This window comes from Chiroxiphia lanceolata, chromosome Z, assembly GCF_009829145.1.
Source record: "Chiroxiphia lanceolata isolate bChiLan1 chromosome Z, bChiLan1.pri, whole genome shotgun sequence".
NCBI lineage: Eukaryota > Metazoa > Chordata > Aves > Passeriformes > Pipridae > Chiroxiphia > Chiroxiphia lanceolata.
The window spans coordinates 2,907,726-2,919,858 of record NC_045671.1 but is presented as its reverse complement, the minus strand read 5'-3'; the positions used below and the strand labels follow the sequence as shown (position 1 = coordinate 2,919,858).

The window sequence follows — 12,133 nt, the reverse complement described above, 5'->3', positions numbered from 1 at the left end:
AGATATCTGACACCTTCTTAAATTTCCACAGATCTCCTGTTACTTTTCATTAAAGAAAGAACTCATTGATACAGGCAGAATTTTTCCCCTCTGGCTAGATAACACAGGACACAATGGTGAACCTCCACAGAGCGCAGCACCAGCCTTGACAGGGGAGCTGGTTCCTTGTACAATATTTTAACAGACAAATATGCAAGGAAAAGAAAAACAGAACACAAAAAAAATGGACGGTTACCCTGTGAAATGAAAGCTCTATGATTTAAAAAGCAGCAGTGTGTTTGAGGGAAGGAAGGAAGGCTGGGGGATGGGATGGCAGATTTCACTTGCCAGGCCAGGGGTAACGAGAAATTATCCTGATCCAATAGACCATGTGAAAGGATATTACTGGGGTATGAAAAAATTCTTTTGGGGGGACAGAATGTATTTTTCCTGCCCTTTCTCTAAAGCCCTGTTATTTTTCTGTTCTTTGCTTGCATCTGTTAAATGCTGGAATGTCTGCAGGGACGTTTTTAAAAGCTGCACAATGTCAATTAAATTTGCCGAGCAGTATATCTTTTTGGAGTACGTGTGACCTTTTCTGTTTGTCATTTCCTGGGCATCACACCAAGTGATCCTCTTAGGATGCTGGCTTTGTGAAGCAGGCCCACAGCAGCAGGACTGCAGGAACTGCAGGTTTCTGGGACCGCTGCCAACCTCCGGATAATTGCCATCAGCAGGAAAGAGCTAGAAAAGCTTGGCTGAGTCCATCTTTTACAGATAGATTGACCCCTTTCTGCCACTGCAGAATCACAGTCAGAGAGAAACACATATCCAAAAAGAGAGAGAAGGGAGGGGAGGAGGGGGGAGAGAGGAATGATTACAGCAGGAAGGCTACATCTGATCTGAACAGGGGAGATTTGGAGGTTACGCTTGCTGCTTCGCCATCGCCAATATTTATAACATCTTCTGTTTTAAGACAGACAAATCTGAGAATGAAGCTTAAATGCTGAGCTCTGTTACAATAAAACTGGTGCTTCTGTGTGAGCAGTCAGAGCTCTGAGGGAGGGGTGGGAAGGGTGGGAATTTAGTACCTTCGTACGATACATCTGCTGGGAAATAACAATTTGAACATATATGCAGCAATCAAGAGAGAAACAATGAATGCATGCTGAAAGCCACTGCAGGTGCTTGCTGAGAGGATGGGGGACAGCAAGAGGAAAGATAAAGGAGGTTGCATGCCCACAGTTGAGTAGCTAAGCTGAGATGCTTTGTAAAGCATCAAGAATCACAATTGCTCTTTATGAAAGCCGGGAGTGGAAAGCAGTGCCCTTAATATCCCTGTGTCCAGCAAGTGGCTGAGTGGGGTAAGTGGTGGTGACGTGGCCAGGGAGTGAGGTTTCAGATGCATCACCTCCTCCACGTGCTTGCTCACCTCAGATACCTGCAGGGTGCAGTCAGTGATGCTGGTGAATACCTGCAGTGACTGCAGCACAGGAGCCCACAAGCTCAGTGTGGGAATTTCCGAGCAACTGCTGGGACCTCCACCCTGAGCCCAAGCTGCCTGCCCTGGTATATCACAGTTGAACTGGAACAGGCAATGGTCAAAGTCTGACTGAAATATCAAACCTGTCCCAGGCAATCCCAAACCATAAGATGCAGAGCAGTTCTCTCCCCACATGGGAAATGAAAAGAGATGAGTGGGTTATAGGGGTAAACAGTTGTCCTTTGCTGCAGCTGTGTGACCTGCTAGGTATGGGAACTGCAGTTCTGCTACCTCTCTTCTCTCCTGGAGGAAAATCCTTCCATCACTCACTGAACTGCATTTATCATGCAGAAAGGAGCAATTTTGAGCCACAAAAGTGTACAAAAATATGTGTGAGCTCTGAAAATCAAGATCTTTATGGAAAATAAAGCTTCTGGGACTGAATCTCTCTTCTGTATTTAGGTCAGTGCAGCCTTGTATTAATATTAAGATGTTTGATGCTATGAAGGACGTAACACCCAAATTCACTCACTAGCAATGCTTCTTCTCTTTCCTCATCCATGATCTATCTCTCAGTTGCCAACATAAATAATACTCGTGTTACAGTAATGTCCTGTGGCTCCAAACTGGGGGATCTTCACTGCATAAGGTGCTGAGCAAACATGTATGGAGGCACAATTCTGTCAAATGTTATCCAGGTCATATAATCCGTATCTATACTCCTCCCTGTAGAGAACACACTCAGCTCGGCAAATGCTTGGCCTGCTTCTGTATGTGACACTGAATGTCAGTGAGTGACACCTCACAGATGATACTTTATTGGTAGAGCAGGTGCTGGTGGCAAGAACTATATTTATACAGCAGAGGTCTAAAAATGGCTCTGTGCTTAACAGGTCTCAATCACTTCCAGATCAGGTCTGAGTCTTTCGTAAGACCTTTCTCCCCTTCCTTCACTGCTCGCAAACTCTCATCAGCATGAGAGAGCCAAGGGGTGCTTCCCTGGATCCTCAGCAGAAAATATGAGATACAGAATCCATATCCTCTACAGGAAAGGACATGTGCCTTTCAGAGGAGTTTCCAGATCCCTACATCACAGGACAATCTTTTTTTACAGGATAGAAGGCAAACCCTGTAACATCAGCATTACAGTAGCTTCTAGTTGTCACAGCCCCAGAATTCCAGTAGTCAAGAGCACATGAACACACCACCATGAACTAAGCAACACTGTGCATTTTTGGTATGTCACCCCTCTGTGATAACACTGCCTACACAGACCCAGTCCAGAGGAAAATGTGAGATAACCTCTGTTGGACTGGCAGGAGTAAGCACGTGTGCAGTGCTCTCTGGAGGATAACTGGACTACCCCGGGGTCACTTCTCTGTTTGCCTCTGTCCTACCATATTTTCTCTCATAAGCACCCTAATTGGTCAAAGAAGTTTGCACTCCAGGCAACAGGGACATTTCTGGGAGCCAGAGGGTAATTTGGGTCTCTTCAAATGATGTCCAGCCACCAGTGCACCATCTGCAATGTTTGGGATTTTTTGACTGACCTTAAAACTGTACTTCTGTATGAAGGCCTTTCCAGCTGTTAAAATCCAACACCCTGTGCAGAGGTTAAGTATGGATTTACACAGAGAACATCCTAGACAAGGCAGAGAAGCAGATGAGGTGTTTTAGTCTGTGCCAAAGATGCAAGTTTGATTTTTTTCCTGGAGGTAGGCTTCATATAATCCACCTGTGGATATGTCCTGGGTGCAAGAAAAGGTGATGAGATGCTGGTCTACTGGCCAGAAAAACTGCTACTTTTTGCTCAAGTTAAATTGAAAAATATTGCCAGACCTCAGCTTGTAATATGCTATTTAATTACACTTTCCACATGCTGCCTAGAGTAATCCTAATCTGAGTGTGGTCCACGGTAAATACGAGGAATCAAACTTTAAACTTACGTCAGGAAACCCATTTGTTCATTCCTCAGAAACTAAACAAGAGGGGTTTTTTTAAATTTTTTGAGAAACTATATTGTGGCTGCAGGACCTGTCAGTATCAACAAAGTCATTCACTACTGTGGGCAACACATAAAAAGGAAAACACCTCTGTATTTCATTTTGTTTCCATTTTCCACCTCCACTTACAGTCGAAGCATGTGAATGATTTGAGAGTAGTCTCACTGAAATCAGGAGGATGACTTATGGGCTTAGAGGGAGGCACACGGTGGAGGGCTTTACCAAATCACCCTCAAACACCAGATGCTGGAAGACACAGTGTTGGTAGCTGCTGGCAGCTGACCCGAAGAAGTTAAGCTTAGCAGTGAATGGAGCCCCCAGGCTCTGCAGCTCAGCTTCCTTTCCTCTCTTTAGCACAAAATATTTTAAAAGAAACTGAGACCAGCAGGTTTTCCCAAGCCAACAAAAACAAAAGCACTTGCAGCACGGTGAGGTGCAGCATGCCTGCCTGAGTCCAGCCTGCTGTGCCAGGGAATCAGAGGCATGGATGGCTGATGAGCAGCAACTGAAAGTTGGGCACAGAGGCCACAGCACTGTGGTTAAGGTTCAAATCCAGAGCAATGGGACATCCACATTGTCAACAATTGTCAACAGTAGAGAAATGTAATTTGTGGTTTGCGAATGCAACCTAACTCCTTAAAATAAAATTAAAAGAAAAAGCAAAAAACTCAGCTGTCTTAGCTACCTGGTCAGTGAATGGCTGCCTGTGAGCCAGCCATATAATATTGATATAAACCCCACAGGTCAGACAAGTTCCACTGGATGGGTTTGATCAAGGACTAGTGCATCTTTAGGAATGTGAGTCAACTGGAAACAGATGTTTTCGTTCTGTGGTGCTGTGGAAGCAATAGTCCCTCCTCTCTGTCCTTTTGCCATCTCTTCTAATCTTCAGATATATTTCTAATATATTTTTTTCATCTCATTTTATCTGAGTGTGTTAAAGTATTCCTGCTGTACACTCCTCGACTGGAGGGAAAAGAAACAGAGGAAATGCCAACAGGTCAGTCCACAAATAGCCAAGCCACTTACAAACCTGCCATCAACAAACTCTTCTCAGAAAACTTCCTTTCTCAGTGGAAATCCCAAACTCACCCACTAAAGTCCTTCCCAAAAGCAATGCAGTTGGCACAGTGCTCTGATTGTGTTAAGAAATTTAGGTTGTTCTAGAACAAGAAGGAAGGGAAAAAAACCCTGAGCCCCTCAGATGAAGTGACCTTCTTGGAGCTCTGTTACTGTTAAGAAAGGGGGACTCAAGAAAGGTGGACTCAGTTTAGACACTTTAGTGACACTCCACGGCAGCAGGCAAGTCTGTCAGAGAGTCCACACCTGAGACAAGGAAAATTCACCTGGGGTTATTTTCCTTTTTACATTATTTAGGAGAAAAAGACATCCATTCCCTCTCCACCCTTGCAGGTCCCTCTCTACAGAACCATCCAGACAAGCACCAGCAACCAACCCTGCACCCTTCCTGCTCTAGTTCTCCTCCTGGACTGGGTGTCAAACTCTCTCCCAGGATGGTTTCTGCTGGCACACCCAATTTGCCTGAAATAATTACCCCCAATCATTCTACTTTAGTGCCCTTTTTGCATCAGATTTCCCACTGTCACTGGTACAGACCCACCAGTACTATCAATCTGCTCACATCTGCTCACCCTCTGGTATTCAGGATGACAAGTTGTTCCATCTTTCTTCATCCAAATTCCTCCTTACTGCTCACTCCATCATTGTTTGTTTCACCAAAATAAGGTAATTAAGGATCAGTTGGATCAGGTATATTTTCCTGTGATAAGTTATGGCGGTGCAAGAGTTGTTCCTGGGCAGGAAAGAAAAGAACAAAAAAAAAAAAAAAAAGACTTCTAATTTGTATTTTTCTTATTTGTACTTTGAAGGGAAACCTAGGAAGTAGGAGAGGGTGTGCTCAGAGCTAAGGAGCTCAGACCATATTCATCTTCAACACAGGTGAGGTCTGAAGTGTGCAGAGGGGTATGAAACATCCCAAAAGAGGAAGAAAAAGCCTAGGCAGAATATCAGGTTTCGGACACAAACAATTGGAAAATGCTTGTCCTAGGGTCTGGCAGGGATAATAAAGAGTTTGTCACCACTCTGATGGCCACTAACGCTGACTGGGTTGAGTAAAGCCACGTGTGGGACAAATTATTAAAGAGCTCTTTTATTAGGAAGAAGTGGTTCTATAAAGAGTAAGATGTCCCTTATTCCCACAACTATCTCCACCCTTCTCCTCATGTTGCCACTTATGTCTGACAGCCCGGTACACACCAAAAAGTTACCCACAGCTCTGACTCGAGTCAGTGAGTCACTGGCTCCCTGGAAACTGGTGAGAAGAGACCTGTGGGTGCTCAGGAAACCTTTGGAGATTTTACATCAAGCTTCCAAGGTCAAAAGAAGAGCAGAAATAAAGCAAGTCATTTGTGATTTTGCAGCATAAGGGTCACATATGAAATCTCCTCTCCTCTCTTTTGGGGTCCCTTTTTTATCTCTTTTAAATAAGACAGTTAAGAATAAGTTACCATTTCATTCCTTCATCTCATCAGAACTTGGCTGATGGAGAAATAAATTAATTTACAAAACAGTGAAATGTTTCTTACTCATCCTGGACCAAGTGTGAAGTTCTAACCTTCTTGTTTTCAGCTATCCAGGTACCTCTTTTTCTCATGCAATAAACGAACAAAAAAATCCCTACCTGTTACCTCACTCCCTTTCTCTTCAAGTTAAGAGAGGCAAATATTGACCTACTGTAAGAGTGGGAAATAAACTATAGCCAAAATGGCAAAAGCAAAATATTTCTCCTCTAAATATGTTGGTTTTCACTTTGTATGTCTTGGCAGTTTAACCCTCTGAAAACACCCACCTGAATTCTCTGCTCTCAACAGAGCAGCCCAAGGATAAACTCTCCAGTAAATCCTAGGTGACTGAAGATATAGGAGCCTGACTGTGAGTAAAAACATTTTAAATATGATTGCTATACCTGTTAGTAACCAAAGAGCCCTTTTGGAGCAAATAATTTCCTTGGAAACATCTGAATCCAATCATCCAAGCCTGGGAGCCCCCGTTTAGGTAATACCATTGCTCTCCTCTCCGCATTGTCTGTCCCCTGCCTCAAAAGAAAAGAGTTTACCCCACCCATCCATCATTTAAATGGTAATGAGCTAAATGAATTCCACCTCACTTCTGAGCTTCAGAGTAAGGTTGGGTTTATTTATTCATTTAAAGGCATGGGAACCGGTTTGACATTGCTGAGCATGTCCCAGATTTATGGAAAATAAAACTGTACTAATCTGGTGCGTTTATTAGCTTTTCTGTCGGATGCCTCCTTGAGTATTCAGAGATGTGAGTTTGCCCTGCAGTTCTGTTCTGACTGGAACAGCATCTCCTGAAATGTAAATGTTATCTTAAGGTCATATGCTGATGAAAACCCCTGTTTTGCCAAAGTCTAATTTCTTGGTCATTTGACAAAGCAGCTGCTGTGCAGTTATAGGGCACAAAGAAAGCTATGAAAGATGGATAAGTTACATGTTTGATTTGGCACGTATTATTCTGCTTCTAAAGATAAAAATTATGGGGGATGATTATTTTTCCTGATTTAGCTCAGTAAATAAAAGACCTCTCACGAATATGTACGCAGGAATGATACTTCTGAGTGAAATTGTTCATCTACACCTTGTGCAGTCCTCTGAGTACTTCTGTGAATGCATTTTAAAGGGTCAACACAAATATCCCAGTGTGTGATAGCATTTATTTGCAGCATCGTGGATTGGTATCGAGAAAAATTCCTGATTTGGAGGAGAATACAGAGTTTAGACATTTGTAAATGTTATGTGACAATAAGCTCTGCAGCTGATGTACATTAAGGAAAATAAAAATTACAAGGTTTAGGTAACCAACAGCTGGTGTCAGCTGGTATGGTACCACATCAGTGCCTCCAAGGTCTGTGAAGATTATTTTTTACCATCTGGAGGCTATCTAGCATTGGTCAATGTCAGAAGTACAACACTGAAGGCTTCTGCTGCTGCTTTGACAAACCAGGACAAATGCTCACTTGTGCAAGTGGGGAACATGCCGTGTGGAGAAAGACAATAATATGACATGTTTTAGGAGGTGGTGCTGTCGTAGCTGGTCATTCCAGGCTTTCTTAGTGTGTGAGAAAGCTCTGACAGGGAAATCACGCTGCAGGGATGTGAGTTTTGGGTTACACAGAGCTCCACGTCCAGGAAGAGCTGGAGCATTCGAGTTGTAGCAGGGTTTGGTCTCCATGTTTGAGCTCTGAGGAGTCAGTTCTGGCAGCAGAGATGTGCCTGAGAGCTCAGTGTCTGGTGATGGATGGGGAGGGAAGTGTTGCCTGCACGGTGTTTGACCTTCATCTTGCAGGGATAAATGTCAAATATCCCCAGAAAAATATCAGCAGTGTTTTCTCTCACCAAAAATTCCTCTAATTCAGGAATAATTGGTACTTTGCAACAAAGAATTAAAAAAACCCTGGAGTTTTCTTTTCCTCCGTTCCTCCTCTTCTGTTTTCTTTTCCTCCCTTTTTAGTTATGAAGTTAAAAGAGGTTCCAAGTGACAAAGATAATTTAGCATTTCAGATAAGACTTACTTATGCAGCACATCCAGCATTCATTTGCACATTAACCCTGTCATACCCATGGAGGTAGGAGAGTTACCCCAGTGAGAAATAAGCATAAGTAATAATGAAGAACTCATTTTCAGATAAGAAAGTAACTCAGAAAGAATAAGATTCATTCAATATTCAAAGAAAGATATGTTTTTCTAAAAATTTGTCTAGTAGGCTGGCAGGGCATCTCCCCTTCCTGATTACTGACAACTTTGACAGGTTACATCTCAAAATTTAGTTTCAAGATCAAGATCTGGGATCAAAAAAGCCTTTTGGATATAATTTAAAGAGACAGTCAAGCATCTTGTGTTTAGTGATTGTATCATTCATTTCAGGTATGTGTGGTCCTCCCAGTCAGCTGCAGACAAGGAAGGATTTCCCTGCTTTGGGACAAATGAGGCTTTTTTTGCAAGGGATTGGGTGGGACTTCATCTTTTCTCAAGGAAGTTTGCCCTGTTTACTTGTGACTGCCACTAGTCTACTAAGAGACCACAGGAATAGCAACTCACCTTGCTGTGTGCCTCACTTTCCTAGTGAACAATATTGTTCACCTTCCTTATAGAGGACTCTTTTTCATTCACAAATGAAAATTATTTATTAATAATCAAGAACAAATACAGGCTGGGTGGAGAATGGACTGAGAGCAGCCCTGGGGTGGGATGTTGATGGATAAAAAGCTCACCATGACCTGGCAAAGTGCAGTGACAGCCCAGAAACCCCCCGTGCCCTGGGCTAATCTCAGAGCGTGGGCAGCAGGGGAGAGGGGGATTCCACCCCTCTGCCCACTCAGGTGAGACCCCACCTGCAGAGCTGCCTCCAGCCCTGGGAAACAACAGCAGAAGGACATGGAGCTGTTGGAACAAGCCCAGAAGTCCAGAGGAGGCCACAAAGCTGATCAGTGAGGGAGCACCTCTCCCCCACAGCAAGGGGTTGATTTAAGGTCCCTTCCAGCCCAAATCATTGTAAGATTCTGTGACTAACATCTTGCAGCTTCAGCTGTCAGCCCAGCCAGTTGACCTGCTGCAGTCCCCATGGGATTGGGATGGCACTACCTGCAGTTCTTTATCTCAGTACAGACCTCCACCATGATGAGAACATGCTGCACTTTTTGTGTCTCTTACGAAATTTGATTCACATGCTGAGGTTTCCTGCTCTTGCAATTTGCTTCTTTGAATTAGCCAAAATACCTCTCTGTGACACATAATTCTTGTGAAACTCCTAAAAATCAGTAACTAACTAAATAAATAAGCAGGCTGGAATTCATTACTGAAAGCAAGTAACAGCCCAGTAGAAAATTCAGCAATAAAACATGTTGTAAACCAACAACATTTGCAGTAAACCATGAGCTGAGAGAAGGCTTGATAAAATAGGTTCTTCCACTCATGAAATACGACAACTTGATTGACAAAAATACAGCAAGCCACAAACTGAGCTAAAATGGAATTACCAGTGCTGCGAGGTAATTGCGCAGCACCTTGTCCTTGCTTAATGTAATTCCTCTTTGGACAGAGCACATTCCTTCTCCAGAGCTCCAAGTACGGAAAGGAGAGATCACTAAAGGAACCTGGTAAGGAAGTAAGGCTTATGTGCATCTGCCCTATGCACACAGGCTTTATGTCACCCTCATGGTCCCAAAACATCCACTTAACCTCCAGCTGACATTTAGGTGTAAGAAGTGAATGATACGGTACTCCTCATCATAGCTTTTGGACATCATTCCTCTACCCCTCTAGCATTTACACTCTGGATCTGTTTCCATTGCTATATAGGTCTCTGCTCTTCGTCATTCCCAGGATGTGTGGATTTTAAGGCCAGAGGATCATCTTGCCTAGATCACCTATGTCACAGGTTACTAAGTTTCACCCAACTGCTCCCAAGATTGATTCCAGTAATTGGTGTCCAGTGAAAATTCTCTTCCAGAGACACATCCAACTTTGATTTCCAGGAAGGGTGAAACAGAGAACATGATGCTTTCCTTAGTAGTTTGTTCTGGCTTGTGATCTTCCTCACTCTAAATCACACTGGTCCCCTTCTGATGAAAAAACCCTTTTCCAAAAGTGTTCTTCTCTTCATACAAATATTTCCCCAGTAGTTAAATTACCTCTCCATCTCCTTGTCCAAGTAGGCAGCATGAGTTTGAAAGGCCTCTTCTTCCCATTCTTGGGAATTTTCTGCTGTTCTTGTCTGGAGCTTTTCTGACATTTCTTTTTTTTTTTTTTTTTAATTTGCATTCTTAATAGAGAACAAACTAGGATGCATAACCCTTTCACTCATCCTGATTTTTTTGCACACATAAATACCTACAGATTTAGATGCATCTTGGCTCTGCAGACTAATAGCCATCAGAGCATTTATTCTGTAGTAGTGTGGGCTGTGCTCTCAAGTACGTTTGGTTGACTAAAGCCAGTAAAGGAAAAACAGGCGGAGAGAAGTCAGAAGTGGGATGTGTCAGAAACATGTAATTAATCAGGGTCTTGCACAGGTACACAGACTGCAAGAACCAGTGAGGTTGGTAGACTTGCTTGCCTTGCTACCCTGAACTTGTGGTCAGACGGAGGTTCCTGCCTGCTCCAAGATCTTTGCTGAAAGTTTGGTCTCTGGATTACAGGTAAAACTTAGTTCCAAACAGGCTCCTTTAGTATTAGCTACAGCAGAGACTCCAATTCTTTGTGCACGTTATAATTCGTATCTTTAAGCAATATCATTCATACTCACTTATTCAAGAATTCATCATGCCATATTTATATCGTGTTCCTTGTTCACTGACTGTATCGTTTAGTCAAGATTTTAATTAAAATACTTTCACATGTATTGCTGTGAAGGCATAGTTTATCTGGCTTGAGCTCCCTCGTTCTTATTTCCCGGATTTTTGTCCAGGGCACAACAGGCTTTACACAACACAGCACTACTGTTGGTAGTGGGGGGCTGGAAGGCACCCCTCTAGCCAAGGTCAGCCACGTCTGCTTGGATCTCCCTTCTGACATCACAGCATCATCTCTCTCCATTCAGGGATCCCTATGTGCCCTGGAAAAATTACGAATGCTGAGAGTCTCAGCGTGAGGTAGAGCTCAGGCTGAGTTGCTCACCCATCATAACCTGGCCTGTACAAGCATCCCTCACATTCCTTGCCTGCCCGAGGGTTGTTCCTTTCCTACATATGAAGTCTCATAACTGTGTGATAGGAACAAAATATGCATTCTTTGTTCTCGCATGGACTGCATTGCTGTTGGCTGTGTTAAAACGTGTTTTGCCCAAATAATCAGAGCTTCACCAGTGATCTGGCTTACATGAACCCTGCAGTTATTTATACTTCTACCAGTCTTCATCAGCTGCAAATTCCAGCAGCAGTGACTTTATATCTAATCCTGGATTACTGATGAAAACATCCAATAGCCCCAAGCATAGGTCTGATTCTATGGAGACACTGCTCAGAATGCCCCTAGTTGATGATGATTTATCTGAATTTTTGGACCTGTTATTTATCCTTTTGTCAGTTGGTATCATCCTGTGGGGCTTTTCCCCCCACCCGTCACCTTCCATTGCCTCTTCCTTTGAAAACTAAAACTGTGATGTTCAGCAATGTTCTTTTCTACGTCAGCTTGCTGGCAGCTCTGTTAGGAGTAGTGGGTTCTTATCCATGGGAAAGCATGTGATTATGCTGTACCACAATGTAAATTGAAAGGCAGAGACATAAATACAACCCGTGACAATAAAATATAAATACACATAAAGACAAGGTAGTTCGTAAAAACTCTCCAGTTCTTTTTACAGGTTTTGGATATATACTGGAGATAGGTTTGAGGTTTATGTTTGGTTTAATTTTCAGCACTGTTCTTAAACAAATGGATTGATTCCGTCTATGTGTTTTGCTTTAGCAGTGTGGTGTTAAACACATGCAAAATTTTTTAGTCAAGTAAAGATTTAACTTTGTCCAAAAAAAAACCCCAACCCACAGAACCGTAGAAACAGCCAAGCATTGTAGCCATTCCCCAAATAGGGTGTTAGGATTTGGCTATAAACCTAATCTGTTTAATATGG

General features: G+C 42.9%; 1 protein-coding gene across 3 annotated transcripts in view; it reads left to right on the top strand.

Annotated features, from left to right (window-relative positions):
* Window positions 1-12,133, top strand: part of LOC116780893 (urea transporter 2-like) — a 299,985-nt gene that overhangs the window by 168,866 nt on the left and 118,986 nt on the right. For 2 of the 3 annotated variants that reach the window (XM_032676270.1, XM_032676268.1), the window contains exon 3: window positions 6,312-6,417. The exons of the other annotated variant lie outside the window; for it this stretch is intronic. The gene's annotated coding sequence lies outside the window, so the exon portion shown is untranslated. The remainder of the gene's footprint in view (window positions 1-6,311; window positions 6,418-12,133) is intronic. 3 annotated transcript variants of the gene reach the window in all.